Here is a 23,268-nt window from a genome sequence, read left to right as displayed (position 1 = left end):
TGCTTCCTCTTTCTGCAGGAATCGGTTCTCTGACCCAGAGAGGAGCTTCCTGCAGCAGACCCCACCCGCTTCCCCCAGAACATTCCACACTCAGCCAGGAGATCCCAGGAATGGGCCACTGGGCTCAGCTGGGGGAGACAGGCACCTCCCTTTTGGGCCTCCACACACAACTTCTGATCCACACCCCTGCCCAGCTCCCACCACCTCCCCTCAGTTCAGTCCAGGGCTCAGTCGTGTCTGACTCTTTGTGACCTCACGGACTGCAGCACACCAGGCTTCCCTGTCCATTACCAACTCACAGAGCTTACTCAAACTCATGTCCAATTGAGTTGGTGATGCCATCCAACCATCTCATCCTCTGTCATCCCTTTCTCCTCCCGCCTTCAATCATTCCCAGCATCAGGGTCTTTTTAAATGAGTCAGTTCTTCCCATCAGGTGGCCAAAGTATTGGAGTTTCAGCTTCAGCATCAGTCCTTCCAATGAATATTCAGGACTGATTTCCTTTAGGATGGACTGGTTGGATCTCCTTGCAGTCCAAGGGACTCTCAAGAGAGAGACCCAGAGTTGGCTCATCAACCCAGACCTGACTCTCTCCAATGTCTCTAGGCTGCTAGCCAGCACCAGCCAGCAGGAGATGGGCCAGTGGCTGAGCTTCTGGTCCTCAGCCATGACTGTAGTTTGGCTTCTTACACACTTTTTCCTTAGGCCCCTGGCTGGTCATCCTGCCTCATTAACCAGGACTCTGTCTCTTCAAGGATAGTCATGAATCACCGCCCCCACTCCAGCACCTTCAATGGCTCCCACTGCTCACGTTTGGAGTCCATATCCTGGGATTCAAGATCCTCCACAAGCAGTCCAGGCCCAAACTCCAGTCCCTACAGGACTCATGTGCCCTGTGCTGTGGTCAGTAACTCAGTCATGTCTGATACTCTGCCACCCTTTGGACTGTAGCCTGCCCGGCTCCTCTATCCATGGGATTTTTCAGGCAAGAATACTGGACTGGGTTGCCATTTCCTTCTCCATATGTTGCAACTAAAATGGATACCAAGATTTGCACACACTGAGGGTGGGAGGGAGGTTTAGGAGGGAGCGGATATATGTATACTTTGAGTGGATCCATGCTGTTGTACAGCAGAAACTAACAACACTGTAAAGCAATCATCCTCCAATTGGAAAATTAAATTTTAAAAAAAGATTTGCACACACACATCTGCACACCCGCTGGTGAGATACACCCTCTCCCACCTCCACCTTGCTAGATCCTACCCCTCCCTGACACCAGCTGACTCTTCCAGGAGCCCTTTCCTTTCTGAGCCTCTGAATTCCTCCAGCACACTGTTCCCAAACCTCAGGCATCCCCATGCCACCTGCCATCCATACTACTCTTTACTTAATATTTCTCTTTAAGTCAACTCACTCTTTTACTTAAGTTTATTTTTAAAGGAAACTCCACCACAAAGAGAAAACCATATCTTTTGCTATAAACAGAAGGGAACTTTAAAACAAAAAGTCATGGTCTAATGCACACTAAAATAAATACCTAATCATTACAATGTTTAAAGTGCTCATCTGTATAAAATACTTAATATTACTGTATGCATGCGTGCTCAGTCATGACCCAACTCTTCTGTGACTCCATGGACTTTAGCCCGCCAGGCTCCTCTGTCCATAGGATTTCCCCAGGCAAGAATACTGGAGTGGATTGCCATTTCCTTCTCCAGGGGATCTTCCAGACCCAGGGATCAAACCCACATCTCTTACATCTCCTGCATGGCTCTTGGTTTTCCTGGTCCTGTCTCATAGTCATCTGGAGACCAGACACAATATAGCCCCCCTTTCAGTGCCTTCACGTGCAATAAAAAATATTTAACAAACAGAAAGTTCCAATTTGTTCAGTTGTAGTAAATGGGGCCCTTTTCTCCCCCTGGCTCCGGGCCCATTTCTTCCAAAGCACACATCCCCTCCTTCATCCACCCCTAAGCTATCCCGGCCTACAGGATGGTGCGGAAAGTGTGGCAACTGTCAAGGGGGTTCAGGGATGCTCCTCCCTTCTCCAATCCCTGCCCCCTCTCCCTGGGAAGCCACAGGCCTTGGAGTAACCCAGAAAAAAGCAAGTCAACCATTAACACTGCTCTCCCAGCAGACACACCCTTCCCGGGAGTTAGCAAAGTTCTAGGAAAAGCCTTGGCTCCAGAAAAAATGAAATCTTCCCATCCCCTCACTGCCAAAGAACCCCAAAACACCTACCAGGAACCGAGGGGTCTTGGCCTGGGCCTGGCCCTGCAGGCGTCTAGAAGGAGGCGGGTCCCCTCTCCTCCCGCCACGCGTTGTCAGGGGCGACCCTGATGAAGATCTGAATCACTGGGACTTAAGTCAATAAGTGGCAGCCGCGGGAAGGCCCAGCTGGAGCCAAACCAAGGCCTGGATTCTCTGGGTGGACCGACGCCCAGCTGAAGCCAATCCATGGGTGACCAAGTTCCTCCTAATGACATTTTCTAAAGCTGAACAGAGGAGGCTGGGGGGGCTACAGTCCATGGAGTGGCAAAAGAGTTGGGCACGACTTAGCGACTAAACAACAACAAAGCCAAACAGATGAAGGACACCTTCTATCAGAGGGAGGCCTCTCTTGGGGATGTTTGCATTCCTTTTTTTTTAATTGTTTAAAGTCTCGCCACTTTTACAAGTTTTAAGGACTTTGTTGTTGTTTTTTAAAAGGGCACATTTTACAGAAAGGTATCCAAACTATTCATTCCAGGCAGTGGACATCAGCATCTCATGACTTCCTGAAACTTCAACTGCTGGGGGTGGGACATCCATCTGGGTGTAGCTCCCTACGAAGAAGGTAAGCTGAGGCCTAGATAACATAACCAATGACTCAAACGCCAGGGCCTCCCACGTGCATCTCGAGGAGGGCAAAGGTCATGCAGGAAGGAGCTGACACCTGCCTGAAGGGCCAAGGAAGGTGACAAGGATCCCATTGTTGACTTTTCAGAGTGCAAACAAGCTAATAACAGGAAGAAAGGTGGTGAGAAGAAGACCACATCTAGCACCTAATCCCCAGTGGGGAACAGAAGCAGGTGCTGCTAAGTGGGAGGGATGGACATCATCATGAAGAACTTCTCAAAATGGGTTCCATGGTTCCAGCCATGCCTGAATCAGTCCTTTGATCCCCAACTTGCCAGGTCCACCGAGTCTACTTTTCAGTGAAACTAGTTTGAGTTGGGTCTTTGCCATTTGCAATCAAGAGTCCTGAGTAAGCCACCCACCCAGGGGCAGGGAGGAGTAAGAATGCACCACATGTACTAACCAAACACACTCAGCACCCATCATCACCTTGACGGGTCCCTCCGATGGACACCTAGATGCGGTTTACGGCAAACACACCTCCAGTGGACAACAGGACATGGTGTCCACTCCTGCAGAGGTGCTTGCCACAACTTCCTGCGCTCTCCATCCAGAATTGCCCAATGACTCCTGATACCACCATCACCCCCAGAGCTGGAGTAGCACGTGGTTTCATCCTGCATGCCAGCTCCACATCGCTGGTAATGGCTGCCTGGAACACCATGCTTGACGGACTGCAAGGCTCTCTCTGGCCTCAGTGGGAAAGGGTGCTGATTAGTGATGGCTGGCAGGAGGGGAGGAACAGAGAGTATCAGTACATGTGCCACGTATTTCGCTTGCCCCTCAGGATCTCGTAGATGACCACCCAGGCAAGAAATTCCCTTCAAATCTAACTGCCTGGAAAAGCCCTCAGCGTCTGGTCCCCTGCTCCCTATGGACCTCATGAACTGTGTAAATAATACATTTTTCCCCTGCTTTGATCACTCATCAGCTGAGTTAAATCTGTGGCTCAACCATAGTAAACCATGCACAGCTCAATGGCCTGAATATATAGCCTAACTCTTGCCCTGGTTGTGACTTTCCAGTAAATTTAGGTTTCTCCTGACCTTATTTTTATGGGTTCCTATCAATTACATGAGCTTCCCAGGACACAGTGGTAAAGAATCCACCTGCAAATGCAGAATATGCAAGAGACGTGGGTTTGATCCCTGGGTCGGGAAGATCCCCTGGAAAAGGAAATGGCAACTACTCCAGTATTCCTGCCTGGAGAATCCCATGGACAGAGGAGCCTGGTGGGGTTGGAATCCAGGGGCTCACAGTCCAGGGGCTCACAAAAGAGTCAGACACAACTTAGCGACTAAACAACAAAAATACGTATATAAACAAATATAAAAAAAATCTACACATAGCTCTGGCATTAAGTATCTACTTTAGCTCTAGTTTCTTATATATTCAAGGTATATAGAGAAACATATGTTCTTACTAGTATCTCAATTCCTTTATAGAAAAAGATGGAGGCATAAATGGAGAGATGGATGGATGACAGACAGGAAAACCAGGAAGAATAAGCCACTGTCTGTGCCTGAGAGAATTCAGAAGATCATTCCACTCTGTTGTGAACAGAGTCCAGGATCCAAGATTGGAAGACAGGCTTTCAATCCCAGCTCTGACCAGCTGTGTGGCTGTGAGGGGGAAAAATTCCTCACACACCCACTTCATCCCATGCCCAGCCAACCTGAAGGTTTATCAGCTATTAAATGTATATAAAACAATCTGTCCTACTTCACTCACTAGATTATAACAGAAATTAAACGTGGAGGTTAGTGACTGCTAATCAGAGGTAAGGCACCAGCCGTGTGCATGCCACCAGCATCATTATCAGCATCGATAACAACATGCCAGGCACCCAGCGCACAGCCTGTCAGAAGATGGCCAGCCGCAGCGCTCCTAGAAGTGCTGCAAGGAATTCAAAGAGAAATGAGCCTTTGGAACTCACATCTGCAGACAGGATCCTTCCCTGCCTCCCACTCTGATGTCTGAGAGAGCTCCCGAGTAAAGGACTTCAATTCCCTGCTCCTCACAGCAAGAGAAAAAGCCCCATCCAGGTTCAACCCCCTTCTTAGCCCTGGAAATGGCCCCAGGCATGAAGGGCCTGGGGCTCCCAGTGCCCCCTCCCTCTCCCGACCACAGCATCCCTGGCACAAAGGGCAGATGGCACAGCATACATTACCTGCAGGCCTGCTGAGAGCAGTGAGCTGAGGCTGGTAGCCGTGGGGTTGGGGACGTGATTGGCAGGTGACCCTCACACCTGCCTCCTGCCAGACCTCACCATTTCCTGTCCCCTCTTGTCCCCAATCAGAGGCCCATTTATTCCACAATCACCAGGGTTTCCAGGCACCTGAATCAGCACCTATGAGTTTCAAACAGCAGGTGAAAATGAGACAATGATAATAACTGGGGTCCTTTTCAATGAGCTTTTCAGCAGGGCGTGAGCTAGACCTTGCTTTTCAGGAGAAGTGGACAGAATTCACAAAAGTAGGAAGATTAATTCTAAATTCTGGAATGTTCCCTGCCTGGCGAAGAGTTGAAAGCGAAGGCCCGGGGGTGGGGGAGGTGGACAGTCAGAGGGCTGTTTCCAAATAAATTCAAGTGACAAAATAAGGTCTCGTGCAGTTTAGAAGCAGATCCATCCTCGGCAGAGCATTCTCCAAGGTGGGGGTGCAGGGACCCTTGCCATAGGCCACTTGCATTCCATCAGATGCCCCTTCTTCCTTCATTGTGCCAGGCTGCATTGTGGACTCCAGAATCCCTGAGTTTACACAAGGACTAGTGACTCTTCCAGGGGTGCACTCAGTCCAAGCTGGCATATTAGAGGTCCCTTCCTTGAGAATCAAGGACAGTGGCTGAGAGACTAAAGTCTCAACTCAACTGCTCTCTGGGACAATAAGATGCAAATGAATGGGGCTAATGGAGGGGTCATGCTCCCCAGGTGGAAATGCCCGGGAAAGAGAAAGGTGGTCTGCAGTTGAGAGCCAGGAGAGGAGAGCCGAAATAGCGCTGAGCAAACGCAAGGCAGAGAGAGGGCTCCTGGGCCTTCCTCTGATCCGTGTGCTTGATCCAGCCCTTCCTGGGGCCTGAGCTTCTGTGAGTTACTCCAGTGTCCTGGCAACAAATGCCCATTTCCACTGTTTGCAGCGAGGCCAGCCCTAGTGAGCCACAAGTTCTATTTAGCCTGATTAATACGATGTCCATTTCCCTTCCCCCAGCTCGTTAAGCATGGACATCTCAGCCACTCTCTGGGCTGTTTAAGAATATATGAAAGTGAAACTGTGGTAGTTTAGTTGTGTCCAACTCTTTGCCACCCCATGGGCTGTTGCATGCCAGGCTCTTCTGTCCATGAAATTCTCTAGGCAAGGATATGGGAATAGGTTGCCATGCCCTCCTCCAGGGAATCTTCCAGACCCAGGAATTGAACCCGGGTCTCCTGCACTGCAGGCAGATTCTTTACTGTCTGAGCCACCAGGGAAAGCCTAGACTACCTGGGGGGGATGCAAATCAGTGGCCGGTGGAGAGAAGAGGTTACCGTGCCAGAGGGACTCAGGTCTGGCTCCATCTAGTGGGGTGACCTTGAACTATAACCTCCCTGACGGGCAGGTTCTTCTCACCTGGGCTGCCCCAGGTGCCTCTTAAATCCACTCCTGGCCCTCTCCAATCTGTCTGCATCACACAGTCACAAAGAGCTCTTCGAAATGCCAGCCACTTGGAACCATTAGGGAAACCACCAGCTGAGTCTTCTAGAGATGCCCTCAGCCCAAACTGGCATATTGAGGTCCCTCCTTTGAGAAGCTAGGAAATTGGCTAAGAGAGTGAAGTCTCAACTCAACTCCTCTCTGGAATAATAAGATGCAAATTTAGGAGTTCACGGAGGGGCCATTTTCCCCAGGTGGAAATGCCCAAGGAAGAGAAAGCACCTATGAAACCATCCACCGAAACCCCCCAGCGACTCTCTACTAATAATAAAACTGAAGACTGCCCACGCCAGCCCAGCCCACCCCACCCAGGGCCTCCGTAACACACTACACTCTTTCCCCTTGGGGTTGCGGACACCCTGATACTCCTCCCTGGAGAATGCTTCCCCCAATTCTGCCTCTCCCCAACCCCCTTTTACCCAATTACCTGTTTTGATTTTTTTATTAACATCATTATCGAAATTTAACTTATGTACTATAAAATTCACCCTATTAAAATGTACAATTCAGCGGTTTTAGTATATTCACAGTTTTACAACCATTACCACCATCTCATTCTAGAACATTTTCATCACCCCCAAAAGAAACCCTGTACCCATTAGCAGTCATTCCCCATCCTTCCCTCTCCTCAGCCCCGGGAAACCACGAATCTACTTTCTGTCTCTATAGGTCTGCATATTCTGGACATTTCATATAAATGCAATCACACAATATGTGGTCTTTTCTCTATTTCCTTATTTTGTGCTCTAATCTTTATTACTTCTTTCCTTCTGCTTGCTTTAGATTTGGTTTGCTCTTTTTTTCCCCTAGTTTCTTACAGTGGAAGAAGGCTATTGGTTTTAAGTCTTCATCTTAATATATATATATATATATATATATTTGGTTGTGCTGGGTCTTGGTTGCAGCATGTGGGATCTAGGTCCCTGACCAGGGATGGGACCCAGGCCCCCTGCTTTGGGAGTGCAGAGCCTTAGCCACTGGACCACCAGGGAAGACCCTGTCTAGGCATTTTAGATTCCATACAGGGACCTCTCACTTTCGAGTTTCCCCCTTCGCTAAGTTACCCCTCATCACCCTTTCAGGGGTGACCCAGTTTACCACATGACACCCAAACCTGCATCCCAGTCCACAAGGTCCTTTTACGGGAAGGAAGAAGAGGTTCCCTGTGGTGGAGGAGCATCTCTTCCACCTGATGGAAAATGGCTATCATGAACTGATAACCCTAAAACAAGACACTACACGGCCGGCCATGTGTGAGAAAGTCGCCATCATAAAACCACAAACGGAAACCCTATTCCGTGCGGTGCCCTCATAAGGCTCTCAACCCACAAAAATGACTTTGGCAGAGCCACCATGATGTCCACAGTCACCTGCAGCTCTGGCCAAGCAAGATGCTCAAAGCAGCTAGTAACCTGCTCCGCAGAACTCTGCCAATGCGGAGATCACGTGGTCAAGAACTGTGTCCACTTTCTGCCGTGTTCAAGTCGAAGGTGGAAGGTCCTAACAAGCCCAGGAAGTAGGAGGAAGGTCTTCGAGTCCAGGTTGGGGTCATCAGCCCCTAAGCAGTGACTTCTGCAAACGAGGGAAACCACCAGCAGGATTAGGATGGCAGGCAGAGGTCACCACAGGAACAGACTCTCAAGAGAAGCAAAGGAATGAAACCTGAGAAACACGGACAGCAGCTCAGTGGCTGCTCTAAGACGTGGCCTGGGCTGATCTCCACCATTTGGAGTTAGAATTTCGCATTCATCTCTGACCTTTTCTTGGCAAATCTAACTCATGGCACCGTCCCCTGATCAAACACCTGCCCAAACCCTGACATTAACAAGGACAAGCGCCGACAATGCTTAGACCAGTTGAAATTGGGTCGTTTCCTATCACTAATCCATGTGATTTGATGACATTAAAAAAAAGAAACCAGAAGAGAATTCATTTCTTTTCTACTTGTAAATGAGGCTCCACTTAAAGCAGAACAATTTCAAAGTTGAGCTTTCTTAGGCGAAGGGTCCCTGAGGAATGGGGCAAAAGAACTCGGAGTCTAGCCCTTGTTGTCTGATTACAGTACTGAACACTCCCTCATCTAACCCCCCTCAACCTGCCCTCTACATTGAAGAGAAATAAACTGGTTTCCAAAAATGAAGTTCGGAAAATAATAGACACTCCTACATTTCACCTAAATTAAGCCAGCATTCTCTATTAACTTTCCACTGGGAACCCAGAGAAAATTGTTTCAAAACTGGGAACTAAATTTAAGGTTATGGGGGTAAAAAAAAAAAACAACCTTCGCCAAGCCCAAAGGTTTGAAGTAGATTTGCCTCACACTTTTAAAAGTTAGACGTAAAGTGACTACTTGTTTGAGAGGTCACCTTGTCATGTCAGCCCAGGAATTATGGGTTCAAATGGGGTCATGGAAAAATTCAAGGATCGGGCTTCCCACGTGGCTCAGTATAAAGAATCCCCCTGCCACTGCAAGAGACACAGGCTTGATCCCTGGCCTGGGAAGATTCCACGTGCCTTGGAGCAACTAAGCCCGTGCACCACAGAGTCCGGGAGCCGTAACTACTGAGTCCACGTGTAGCAAATGCTGAAGTCCACGCATCGTACAGCCTGAGCTCTGCAACAAGGGAAGCCACCACAAGGAGCAGTCCGCGCGCTGAAGCTAGCGCAGCCCTCGCTCTCCGCGCCTAGACAAAAGCCCTCACAGCTACGAAGACCCAGCCCACAATAAATAAATAAATGCATTCTTTTTAAAATCTAAGGATTGGTTAAAGACAGCTTCTACTCTGAGTTTTAGCAATAGGACAGACACGTTCCACCAAATTTTTGGTGCTATCCATGGGGCACGAGGCATGAAGCGGGATTCTTGGATTGCAAGCACCAGAAACCAGCTGTGGCTGACTTAAGGAGAAAGGGATTTACTGACAACACCTCATAGCTGGGAAATAATGGGAAGGCTAAAGATCCTGACACGGAAGAAGACAAGAACCCTGGCAGCTACAGGGTCTGAGCCTCATGTTCTAATCAGCTGCTACCGTGAGAATAAGAGGCTCCAATATCTTTTCACTTCCTGCTTCACTCTGCTTAGATTTCAGATCCCAGAAAAAATGATCCAGCAGAGTAGCCTAACTTGGGTCAGCATCCCACCTCTTGACCTGGGTGATGGCTACCTAGCTGTGTTTGCTTTGTAAAAAATTAGGCAAGCAAAATATTTAGAGTTTATGCTGTTTTCTGAATGGATCTTAAGATTTTTTTTTTTAATGTGGACCATTTTTAAAGTCTTTAGTGAACTTGTTACAATACTGTCTCTGTTTCATGTTTTGGTTTTTTTGTCCCAGAGGCATGTTGGATTTCAGCTCCCCAACCAGGGATCGAACTCGCATCCTCTGCATTGGAAGGCAAAGTCTTAACTACTGGACCACCAGGGAAGTCCCCTGTATGGATCTTACACATCAATAAAGCACAGAGTTACACCTAACCAGCAATTCCACCCTTAATACAAGTAAAACATGGAAGAGAAACAATACATAAAATTGAAAACATAAATCAACAAGAATACTTATGGCCACTCCATTTATAATAGCCTAAAACTAAAAACAGTCCAAGGCTCTATGAACAGGTAAATGGAGAAGCAAATAGTACATATTCAGACAGTGGAATACTGCTCAGCAAGAAAAAGGAAGCAACTAAAATTAAAAAAAAAAAAAAAAAAAGGAAGCAACTACTGATACACACAAGGGCCAACTCATTGGAAAAGACCTTGATGCTGGGAAAGACTGAAGGCAAAAAGAGAAGGGGGCAGCGGAGGATGAGATGGTTATATAGCATCACTGACTCAATGAACATGAGTATGAGCAAAATCTGGGAGATAGTGGAGGGTCGAGGAGCCTGGAAGGCTGCGGTCCATGCGATCAGAGTCAGACATGACTTAGCAAGTGAACAACAATTGATACACATAACAACAGGGAAGAATTCTAAAACATTATGTCAAGTCAGAGAGAAAGAAGCCTTTGACAAAAGAGTACATACATGTGATTCCATTTATACGAAGTTCTAACATGGGCAAAACTGATCTGGAAAAAAAGTCAGAATGGTTGATTCTAGGGAAGCCGGGAAAGGATTGCCTGGGAAGAGGCATGAGGGGACTTTCTAGGGTGATGGTCATGTTCTGTCTTGAAAGGGGTCTGGGTTGCACAGGTATGCTTTTATCTGAGCTCTTCTGATGAAACACATGAGATTCGTGTATTTCATTGTTACGCACACTTTACCACAAAAGAAAAGACACATAAACAAATACTGAAATCCAGTTAATGATAAGCTTGCTGAAGTATCTGACAGTTTTATCCATCAAAAGATGCTATTAAGATGGTGAATAAGCCAGCCACACACCAAGACAAGTATTTGCACCACATAATAAACAAAGGATTAGTATCAGAATTGGCAATAACCTAATAGGAAAAAAATGGGTGAAGAAAAGTATGGGTGTGTAAATGAGTCAACACATAGCCTGTAAACACATTCCATCTGAGCAGTAATCATCAAAATAACAATTTAAACCACAGTGACTGGCTCACTCTTAACAGAGTGGCAAGAGCTAAAAGTGTGGATGATACTAAATATGATGAGGATGTAGAGCAACAAGCCCTCTGGTCCAGGGCTGGAGAGAGAACCAAGAAAGGAGAAGATAACATACAGCCTACGACCTGATGATTCTGCTCTATACATCCTAGAGAAACACACTGAAAAAGATCGTGGTAACAGCATGGAAAAGTGCAAGCAACCCAAATTTCCATCAATAAGTGGAGGGGGATAAAAACTGGATCACTTTACAATAGCAGTTAAAAAAAGAAAAAGGAATGAACCGTAACTGCATACAACAGCATGAATCTCAAGAACACACGCACGGATCAATTAAAAAACAGAGTACAGCGTGATTCCATTTATAAAAGGTGAAAAGCATACAAACTTTAAAAACATTCTGTTTAAAGACATAAACCTACATGCTAAAGCAGTAGAGAATAGCAAGCTAATAATGATAAAAGAGAATTTAGGTTAGTGTGTCCCCTGAGGATGAGGAGAGCGGAGGTCACATGTAAAGAAAGGAATTTCTAAAGGGCTGTTGATACTGTTTCTTCCATTAGCTGGGCACATGCTACTTTACTGTTGTTGTTGACTCCTTGTGACCCCATGGACTGCAGTCCACCAGGCTCCTTTGTCTATGGGATTTCCCAGGCTAGAATACTGGAGTGAGTTGACATTTCCTTCTCCAGGAGATCTTCCTGACCCAGGGATCAAACCCACGGCTCATGAATTCTTTACCACTGAGCCAACTGGGAAGCTGCCTGCTTTATTATTCTTCTTTAAACTGCATATGTATGTTCTATATGCAAATAGATCTATTTCACAATGATTTTTCAATCAAATACTTTCTTATAGTCCAACAATTTCCAGTTAAAGATAAGACTGAGGGGGAAATGATCCTATTCCCTAGCAACAAGAAACATAAAACTCCTAGGAACAAACTTAACAAGAAATGTTCACAACCCTCATAAAAAATCTATGAAACTTTAGTGAGTGCTACAATAAAAGAGAGAATGACAGGAAGACATCAATCAATATGGGACAGACTATATTTCTAGAGAGGAAAACTCACTATCATTATTATTTTATAAATTTAATATCATTCTAAATTAGATTCTAATGGTATGTGCAGAAGAGCAATAAAATGATTATAAATTTCATAGAAAAGAATGAATAAATGGGCAAATATAACCAAGAAAATGTTGAAAAAGAACCTGTACTACCAGGGGCTAACTATGTAAAGTCATAATTTTAAAAATGTGACTTCCCTGGTGGTGCAGTGGTTAACACTCTGAGTTTCAAATGCAAGGGGTGCAAGGTCAATTCTTGGTCAGGGAACTAAGATCCTACATGCCATGAGGCACATCCCCCCAAAAAAAACAAACTACGATAGTGGAAGAAAAAGAGGTCAGGGATCTAAGATCCTACATGCCATGAGGCACATCCCCCCAAAAAAACAAACTACGATAGTGGAAGAAAAAGAGGTCAGTTAATGAAAAAGGAGAAAACCTAGAAGAGTCCATATTTTGTGCATGATAATAAAGCTAACATTTAGAGTCAGTTGGGGGAAGGAGGGAGGAAATCTAGCATCCAAGACCAAAATCTACTAACCTAGTAACACAGGTTCTTGGACCTGGGAGGCTAAGGGAAAAGAGGGGAGGGAGACGCTCATGTTTTGCCTTTTTGAATTTTGAATACCATGGTTATAATGTACAGTTGACCTTGAATATAGCGGAGGGTGGTATCAGGGGCATCAACCCCCATGCTCTTGAAAATTCCCATATAACTTTACAGTCAGCCCTTGATATCCACAGTTCTGCATCCACAGATTGAACCAACCATGGGTTATGTAGTATGACAGTACTTCTTTAGTGGAAAAAAAAAATCCATGCATAAGTAGACCCACAGAGTTCAAACACATGTTCAGGGGTCAACTGAATAGTCCAAAGAAATTAAAAAAATTTTTTTTTAGCAGTGCCACACAGCATGTGGGATCTTAGTTCCCTGACTAGGGATTGAACCCATGCCCTCTGCATTGAAAGCATGGAGTCTTAACCACTGGACCATCAGGGAAGTCCCTTAAGTTTAAATTTCAAATGCAAGTGGTAGGAAAAGCAATTGAACCAAAAGAACTGGTGCACAATTTGGGAAGAAATAAAATCAGGCTTTTATACCTAAACCAAAATAAAGTTTGGTAGAATTAGAGTTGAATGTAAAAGAGAGAGCTAAATGGAAAAGCTGACATCATATAAAGAACTAGAAGAAAATATAGGTTAATATTTATCTGAGCTTGGGGTCGGGCAGTCATTTCAAATCCAAAAGCAAGGGAAGAAATCATAAAACAAAAGGACTAACCATATGGATCAATCTGCTGGGGCTGCAAAAACAAAATGTCATAAACTGAGCAGCTTACAGAACAGACCTTTTTTCCTCACAGTTCTGGGGGCTGGAAGTTCAAGGTCAAGGTGCCAGGCAATTCAGTTCCTGGTGAGGGTTCTCTTCCTGGCCTGGAGACAGCTGCCTTCCTGCTGTATGTCCACTGTATGTCCACATGGTCTTTCCTCAGTACATGTGTGAAGACAGAGACAGAAAGAGAGAGCAAGCCCTCGGCCATCTCTTCTTATAAGGGCACTAATTCCATCATGAGGGGCCCACCCTCATGGCCTTATCTAACCCTAAATATCTCCCAAACACCCCATCCCCAATACTATCACATTGGAATTAGGGCCTCAGCATATGCATTTCAGGAGAACACAAACATTCAGTCCACAATACCACATAAACGTCAGAAACTCTCTATGTTTAATAGTAATAATAGAAAAACAAACACTGGATTGAGAAGAAAATGTGTTACATATATGACAGTCACTATTCATATGGGTAAGTAAATAAAATAGGTTAGAAAATCATTGATACAGAATGATCTCAATTTTTAAACATTAAATGTGTTTATGTCTGGAGGCTGAGAATCACAGATGTTTTATATTTTTCTTTGTGCTTTTGTATGCTTTCTAAATTTTCTATAAGGAATATGAATTACTTCTAAGATTCAACAAAATAACTGTTGTTTTTAAAAAGTGTCACATCATGGTCAAGCAGTATCTGAGACAGAGAATCCAGTTCTGCAAAATGTTAGGAGGATGGCTGGTGAGCAGGTGTCCTGCACAGCCTAGAGTGTGATGCGTATCACCAGGAACCCCAGACAGAGGCAAGTCCTTCTCCCCAGAGGAGGCAGGCATGATGGGAATCTTGCACCAGTGAAAATTCTGCCCCATGGAAAAGGGTTGAAGCTCCTATACTTTTGTTATCTGATGCGAAGAGCTGACTCATTGGAAAAGACCCTGATGCAGGGAAAGATTGAGGGCAAAAGGAGAAGGGGGCGACAGAGGATGAGATGGTTGGATGGCATCACCGACTCAATGGACATGAGTTTGACCAAGCTCTGGGAGATGGTGAAGGACAGGGAAGCCTCATGCGCTGCAGTCCACAGGGTCACAAAGAGTCAGACACAACTTAGCAACTGAACAACAATGGAAGAGGGAAGATTTATTGGAGATGGCTCCAAAGAGACAGACCCAGAACCAGAATGACAAACAGGCAGATCTCAGTTCAAAAGAGGGAAGAATTTCTATCTCTATGAGCTGCCCCAAAATGCAAAACACCAAACAGTGAACTTTGTGTCATGGTCCACCCAGGACTCAGAGATGAATGGAGGAAGACTTCTTAGATCAGGAAGAGGGGGTAAATTAGACATTAATTTTTAATCATATAATTACTTTTCCTTTAAAAAATCTAAAACAGATTGTATACTTAAAATGAATGACATCAGGTATATAAATTATACATCAATGAAATTATTTTTAAAAGTTTAAATATCACAGAGAAGGTGAAGTTTCTCTTTGATCATCCCCCCAACACACACACACACACACAATGCTGGTGCCCTTCCCTGTGGAAAATAGCTACTGTAAGTTTGGAATGCCTTTTTCTAGACCTTTTAATATGCTTTTACATGTAGGTATATGTTACATATATTTGCTTGTGATACTCGTGTGTACTCAGTCCAGTCTGACTCTGCAACCCCATGGACTATAGAGCCCACCAGGCTCCTCTGTCCATGGAATCTTCTAGGCAAGAATACTGGAGTAGGTTGCCATTTCCTCCTCCAGGCAATCTTCCCCACCCAAGAATGGAACTCTTATCTCCTGTGTCTCCTGCATTACAGGCAGATTCTTTACCTGCTGTGCCATCAGGATTTGTATTCATATAAAGTACGGCGGACTATGTGAAAACATTTCTATAAGAGGCATCATAATGTACTTATCACTTTGAAATTTGCTTTCTTCACCTTATAATCTTTAGAGAGTCATCATTATTGTTATAGGAAGACCCAACTAATTCTTTCTCAAAGCTGCATAAGACTCCCAGGTATGAAAATGGGAGCCAACGTAGCTGAAGCTATTCCACCACCAGCAAACATTCAAACATGTACAGTTTTTCACCACAGACTGCAAACCGCCACAAAGGCCATCCCAGAACTTTCCACCTGTGCACACATGCCAGGCTTCTTTTAGGGAAGATCCTGAGAAGGAAAATCCCAGTGATGTAGAGCAGATGCTGTTTTACGCTAACAGGTCCTGCCTAATTGCTGCCCAAGCCTTAGATCCCAAGGTTTTAAAAACCTGATCCCCGTGAAAAGTCTTGTCAGTTTCAGCTCAGCGTTTCCACCTACCTGGCATATTCTGCACTTGATTTTGCTCCACTGATCCTCTTTAACTATTCAAATCACTATCCAACCATGAGATGGGCTGCCATGGTCATTGGCAACGCTGAAGCCAATAGCCACCTTCCTGGCTTCTCAAGGAGAGGACTCTCAAATGTGGACGAGGCCCTTCCAAGCTTCTGCGAATCAAAGGGTGCTCTACCAGTAAATGAAAGGGGATGAGGGCTAAGCAAGAAGAAACTGTACAAACCCTGGTATCAACCCAACTGCTTGGACGTTGCTGTTCAGTCACTAAGTCATGTCCGATTCTTTTGCGACTCCACGGACTGCAGTACACCAGGCTTCCTTGTCCTCCACTATTGCCCCAGAGTTTGTTCAAACTCATGTCCATTCAGTCGGTGATGTTATCCAATCATCTCATCCTCTGTTGCTCTGTTCCACTTCTTCTTGGATGGGCCAAGCCCAAGGATGAAAATGCATCAAGATGTTTAAAAAAAAAAAAAGCACCAACATATAAATTAAGTGTGAGTGCAGCTGAGTGAGTCAGGCAGGAGTGAGTCAGGCAGGCCTGGGTATTGACAATCGTTCACCCTCCCCACCAGGCAAGCCAACCACCAACTCCGTGATGACCCCCACCATGGTCACCACAACACCTGACTGATTCATTGTCCATGACAGACTAAGTGCTTTTACATAAGGTGCTAACTCCGTGACTGCGGTCTTACATAAGGTGCTCCAGTATTTTTAGCAGCACATAACTGCCATGTGGAAGGAGGAGCTCATTGCCCAGTGAATGCCGCTCACTTTCCAGGCTGGTGCAGTCCTTGAAATGCTGATGTTCTGCAAGCAGTGCGTGGCTGTTAGAGCAGTGAGGATGTCATGCAGAGGGCTGCGGCACCAGTCAGATTCTGCTGTTTCTCCAGGCCAAACGGACAGACCCCAGCCAGCAGGGGATTCACTTCACCTCCCTTACCACCAGGCCACTTCATGAACTTGGCAAGAACTGAACGAGCCACCTCCTGGCTTAGCAAGCCCTCCCCAAACCCAGTGAAAGAGAGGGGAACAGGAGAAAGCCAGAGCAGGCCCTGGCCCTGCTCCCACATCCCCAGAACCTGGGTGCTCATCCTTGCATCACCTCCCACCCTCTCACTAGAAATCCAAGATTCTAGGCCCAGTGTCAAGGGTGTGGCCCCTAGGAGGGACTGGAGGGTCAGTATTTCTGTCTTGGGTTGAGGGTCACAGCCGCCTTTCTCTGTTTTGGTAAATTTTATTGAAGTATCATAGATACACACACACACACACACAACAAATTGGTGAATCTTGAAAAGATGAACATGGAGGGATGGGATGGAGAGGGAGGTGGAGGGGGGGATCGGGATGGGGAACACATGTAAATCCATGGCTGATTCATGTCAATGTACGGCAAAAACCACTACAATATTGTAAAGTAATTAGCCTCCAACTAATAAAAATAAATGGAAAAAAAAAAAAAAGAAAAGATGAACATGGTATGTGACTAACACCCAGACACGGAAACAGAACATCACCCGCCTCTAAGCCTTCCTTGTGCCCCTGGGAACTACCAGCCTGACTTATATAAGGTTTGACTTATACCAAACCTTATGCTCATCCTGCTTTCTCTGCCCATGGTGTAAACGGGATCCTACCTATGGGCTGTGTTCTTTTTCTGTTTGGTGCCTTTGCGCAACATGTCTGCGTGACTCTTCCATGCTGTTTTGTGTGGCTGTGGCCTGTTTTGTGGTACAGTGTTCTATTGTCTGTATTTACCCACTGTATTTGTCCATGCTACAGCCAATGGACACTGGGTGATTGCCAATTTTGTGGCAATTACAAATAGAGCTGCTGTGAACATTCTGCTGCTAAGTCGCTTCAGTCGTGTCCGACTCTGTGTGACCCCATAGACGGCAGCCCACCAGGTTCCCTCGTCCCTGGGATTCTCCAGGCAAGAACACTGGAGTGGGCTGCCATTTCCTTCTCCAATGCATGAAAGTGAAAAGTGAAAGTGAAGTTGCTCAGTCATGTCTGACTCTTAGCGACTCCATGGACTGCAGCCTACCAGGCTCCTCCGTCCATGGGATTTTCCAGGCAAGAGTCCTGGAGTGGGGTGCCATTGCCTTCTCTGGTGAACATTCTAGTACATGCCTTTTTCACTGCAGCCTTCTGCCTCTCACAAGATGTAAGAAGTTGAAAACGACTGCTTTAAATCAAAGCTTGAGAAAGCCAACGTGCTCTGCCTCTCCATTTCACCCTTTCATTCTTTAAATGCAATCTGTCCACCATCAGCATGGCACCAAGTGAAGGGGTTTGGCCACAGGCGTCAGACTTCCTAGCACTAAAGCTCAGCTCTGTCACCTACTTGCTGTGCATCCTTGGGCAAGCACTTAACCTCTCTGTGCATTCTTCTTACCTGTGCAATGGGGGAAAATGATAGTACTTCTACCTTCATTTGGTTGAAGATCAAATAAAGGGACAAGGTCTGCACAAAATAAGCACCCATCAAAGGTAGTAGCTATGATTACAGTCAAAGGCACCCTGTCTTTCTTGGCACCCCAAGGTACCCTAATGTGGGTGGCCCCCTGTCAGGATAGCTGAGCAGCTCTTACATAAGAGGAGACACTAACTAAAGACAAACAACCTCACCACCTCCAACTGGAACGGAGTTGTACCAAAAAGCCCTCACTAATACCCTGGCGGTCGAGAGGTTAGGACTAAATTCCCCATGCAGGGGGCATAAGTTCTATCCCTGGTCAGGGAACTAAGATGCTGCATGCCGTGCGAGGCACAAAAAATAAAAATAAAAACTGCTCTAAAAAGCCCTCCCGTCATCAGACCATGCTCCTTTCCTCTGCCTCTCTAGTCATCAAGGATGTGTGCAGGCCACAGTCACTGTCCTTTTACCCACAAGGCACTGAATTTCATTCAAAATGTGACCTAAAGCAGAGGCACCACTCGGGGTCACTATTAATGGTGTGCCAAGCAGCCTGGTGACAAGCTGCTAGGGCATCAAAGGTGCCCAGAAATCACTGTCTGAAAAAAAAAAAATGTTCTAAATGTCCACGCAAAAGGAGAGTCAAGTGGAATATTTCATTATTTTAGATGACAAAGATGGAAAAAGCCCCTAGAAGCATACGGTGCAGAGACCTAGGAGCAAGAGACTCGGGGCCTCCCATTACTGGTTGCCATGGCAACTGTATTTCACATCAGGAACTCATTTTCATATGACAGTGACCTGTGGAGGAAAGGGAAGGACAGCTCCTAAGGAAACTTAGTTGAAGGTGGTTCTGTTGGGGGTGGGGTTGATTTCTGTTTACCAAATTAAAAAAGCACTTAAAGGTGTCCTAAGGAACAGAAATGACCTGAGGGCTCCTTGGGGTTCTGGGTTCCACAACTCTTACTTAAGACACACAGACAAGACATACCTTCACAAATATACACACAGTCTGTTTCGAAGGCCGCTGGGGGCAGTTGTCACAGCCTCCTTTAGCACTGGTCCCACCATCAGGCATCTGTTCTATTACAAAGTCCTTTCCTGGAATCCAGCAAAGTCCCAAGCAACCAGCAGACCACACCATCATTACGTCCTGGGCCAGGTGCCATGAGGACCTGTAACACGCTCCCTGGCCTGAAGCATATGCTTTCCTAGACAAACAGCAAACCCCAGTATCAAACAGTCTTGCAAGTCAGACTTGAGTTCCAACCTCTGTTCTGCCCACCTTCAAGTGTGTGGTTTGGGCCAGTCCCTGGACCTCACTGGGTTTGTGTCCTCATGGGCAGAATGAAAACCAGAATCTTAGCGCTTACCCCTCTGGGGGCTGCACAGATAACATACTCGAGGAATCTCTTGGAAAGATCAGCACACATCTGGCATGTACTGACCACTCAACAAACAGCTGCTATGAATAAGTGCTGGAAAAGCATCTCTCACACCCATGATACAATTGCAGGCTAATAGCAGAGAACAAAGTGTTCAATGGGGTGGCACAAACGGTCATGAATCCATATGTAAGACAAGCAGGAGTGCAGGCCAGTGGGAATCCAGAAGACTCGAACAGTCCAGGAGAGAGGTGGGATTTGAATCAGTGGCTCAGTGGTAAAGAATCCACGTGCAATGCAGGAGACTCAGGTTCCATCCCTGGAGAAGGAAATGGCAACCTACTCCAGTATTCTTGCCTGGAAAATCCCATGGACAAAGGAGCCTGGCTGGCTACAGTCGATGGGGTTGCAAAGAAGTTGGACATGATATAGTGACTAAACAACAACTGAAGGATGGCTGGAGATGTTCTTGGAGATTAAGGGGAGGAATTCCTTTATTGAGTCAACTGGATACACGGTCCTGGGGATCCTGGAGGAAGGCAACATGCTTCAGGGACACAAAGGGACCTGTGATCAGCAGACAGACATGTGGCTCCATGGGCATGGTGGAGTGGGAAGGCCGGGAGAGAAGCCCCTGGCGGGGTTGAGAGAGGCAAAACTTTCCCAGGAAAATAGCTTCTGAGCTGCCTCCTCCAGACTAAGGCCGAGAGGGCTGACCATGGTAGGGAGGGAAGCAGTCTGGGGACTGGAAATTGGTTTGAGGGGGTGAAGACACATGGCTGGGAACCACAGGGGGTGAAGAGCTGAGCTCTGTGCGGAGGAGGCCGGAAACCTCCGAAGACTTCCCAGGGGGAATGCAGGACAGGGTAAGGCAGCAGGCACCCAGGAGCCATCAGACTACAGGTGACATGCCAGGTGGACAGTGGGGCTGGAAAGGATTCTGGCATCAGATCAGCCAAAGGGGCCTCTGAACTCTGGCCTGAGACTTTCGAGGCCTGGAGCAGAAGCCTGGTCACAAAAGGGCAGGAGAGGCGAGACACTTGAGGGAAAAAAGAGCACGACAGAGGGGCAGGAAACCCACTGCTGGGGAGTCAGGAGGACATGGTGATCTTCGGGAGTCACTGGGCATTCCAGGAGCCAGGCCAAGGACTAGAATCTGGGGGTGAAGGGAATTCCCGGACAGCTTCCAAACCGAGTTCTCTGAGAAGATAAGCATGGGCCTCTCAAAACATCCCAGCAAAGAGGGAAGGGGCCTCAGAAGAGAAGGAACGATGGAGAACGAAGAACAAAACCAGAGAAGACTGCAAACAGGGCGTGTGCACACAGCAACCCCCCTCCCGGGCAGAAGGACTGGCAGCGGGATGAGGCCGAGGGGGGAAAAAAAAACCAGTGTTTGGAAACAAGCTGGCTTCCAAGGAAGCAGCTTTAGCAACGTGGTGGGGCCAGCAGCGGGCAGCAGGATTAAGAGGGGAGGCGTAGCGCCAAGAGGCAGGCAGCAGGTGCAGAGTGCTTGTTGGGAAAATGTGACAGTGAGAGAAACGAGAAACCAAGCTTATGGCTCTGGTGCATGTGTTCCCTCCCTCCCCGCACAAGAGATGGGAGGCCAAGTGGATGTCAGAAGTAGGAGGATGGAGGGGCACGTGCAGACGGGCACAGTCTCTCCAGGTGTGTTTTGGGGGGGGGGGGGAGCAGGCATGTGGGGAGGCAGGGAATAGACTGCAGCCCTGGCCCCTCCAATGCTCCTACCAGGGTGTCCAGGGACACTCTGACAGTCCCAGACCTCCAAATGCTGGGGGATCGAGGGTTCCTGCTACACAGATGAAGCCTGATTGTACCCCAACCCCTTCACCCCCTGGGCCCCTGAACTCGCAAAGGATGCATGGCCACCTCCAGGGGTGGGGGTGTCACAGATAATCAGGTTCTCAGCCTTCTGAGCAGCGGGCAGGGGACAAAATTCCAGACTTCCCAGAAGAGTGCTGGCTGCAGCCCACGAAAGGGGGCTTCTACCCCCACAGCGCAGGTATCATAGGGCATCCCTGTGAGTCCAGAGCCTTCATCCTGAAGGCAGGGAGGCCCCCAGATGGATTTCTACTCTTCCTCCAAACCTTAACCCTGAGAAAATCAGAGGTGGGCCCGACTGCTGGGAGCAGGATTTTGGGGAGACCGGAAAAAAACACTGGACAGAATTTTCAGGCTGAAAGGCGCGCAGGGTGAGAAATCTTGTCTGGCCAGTGAAAGCTACCTCCACCCCACGCTCCTGGGCACCAAGTGCCATCCGATCCCCACTCCTGACCACCTAACCGAGGGTGAAGGCGCCAATGGCCAGGGCCCAGGCCCACCCGGGTGCCCACGCCCATCATCGGGAGCGTGGGACCCTCACCAGAGGCGAGGCAGAGCGCAAAGGGGTGGTGCGCGTCGTCCCCGCTAGGTCGGGAGGTGCCGGCGACCCCGGGGCCCCTCCTGCCCACGTGCGCGCCCCGCAGGCGGTCGGTAAACACAGCACTTGTTGACGCGCTCGCCCGGAGCGCTAGCCTCAGCGCCGCCTGCTGTCCGCCGCCGCCCTCGACCGCCCACTTGCTCGCTCCCCGGAGCTCGGCCGCCCCGCCCCGCCCCGTCCGGCGCCCCCACCCACCCTCGAGCGCGGGCGCTACGGGACCCTCGAGGGCCCCATGCAGGCTGTGGGCAGGTGGCCGAGCACCAGGCGCTCCGGGGACCGGGCCGGGCCCAGGCCCAGGCAGTGACCCGAGCCGCTCGAGACCAGCCCTGGGCTCCGGGCCAGGCAGGCGGGAGGGAGGGTGGGAAGGAGCGCGGCTCGGGCCCTGCGCGCGCCCCTGGCCCGCGCGCCACAGCTCCCGGGGCCCGCCTGCCGCTCCGGGGCCGCCCCGCGCGTCCCCGCGGTCCCCGCCACCTAGACACACACACGCCCCGGCGCTCCCAAACCGGGCCCCGAAAGAGGGGCGGCCCCCCGAGAGCCAGACTTACCCCGGGTCCGGCCGGCCTCCGGCGCGCTCCCAGGCTGCCCTCTGGCGGCGGCCGCGGGAACCCGGCCCCGGTCCCATTCCGCCCCGCCCCGGCCCGGGACCCGAGGCCGCAGGAGGGAGGACCCGCCTGAGATCACCCCTTAGGCCAGGGCCCCTCTGGGTGGCTGTCCTCGCCATGGAACCCGTCTCGACCGCCCTTTGCTGTTTCTGAGTAACAAACATCATTGTCTGTTTCCTAAGCAGCTCTAAGTCCCCAAACCCCCGCAAAGATCCATTCTAACCACCCCAGGGAGCAAAAAGAGGGCAGCTAGGACTTCTGGGGCCTGAAACAGCTCCGACACCTGCTGTGGCTCATCGTGTGTTTGGTGAATGAATGAACGCTCCACCGATGGCATCGTGTATTTGGTGAATGAATGAACGCTCCACCGATGGACAAAGGACAGGCTGAGGCAACCCGCCACCGTCATTAAAGGAAACGGCCACAAACCCATCAGTCTTGTGTCATAGCTGCCACCTTCTCCACTTCCACCCCCTCGGAGCCCAGGTGCCTGGCTTCCT

General features: G+C 48.2%; 1 protein-coding gene across 4 annotated transcripts in view; it reads right to left on the bottom strand.

The window, feature by feature from the left end:
- RPH3AL (rabphilin 3A like (without C2 domains)) overlaps window positions 1–22,790 on the bottom strand; it is a 137,716-nt gene extending 114,926 nt beyond the window's left edge. For 2 of the 4 annotated variants that reach the window (XM_070478822.1, XM_070478825.1), the window contains exon 1: window positions 22,712–22,790. The gene's annotated coding sequence lies outside the window, so the exon portion shown is untranslated. Of the gene's footprint in view, window positions 1–2,248; window positions 2,341–13,594; window positions 14,019–22,711 lie in introns of those variants that run through there. The other 2 variants (XM_070478824.1, XM_070478823.1) reach the window with 2 other exon arrangements.
- Window positions 22,791–23,268: the final 478 nt, after the last annotated feature.

Source organism: Odocoileus virginianus, chromosome 17, assembly GCF_023699985.2.
Source record: "Odocoileus virginianus isolate 20LAN1187 ecotype Illinois chromosome 17, Ovbor_1.2, whole genome shotgun sequence".
NCBI lineage: Eukaryota > Metazoa > Chordata > Mammalia > Artiodactyla > Cervidae > Odocoileus > Odocoileus virginianus.
Note: the sequence above shows the minus strand (reverse complement) of the source record. Positions and strands in the feature narration are given on the sequence as shown.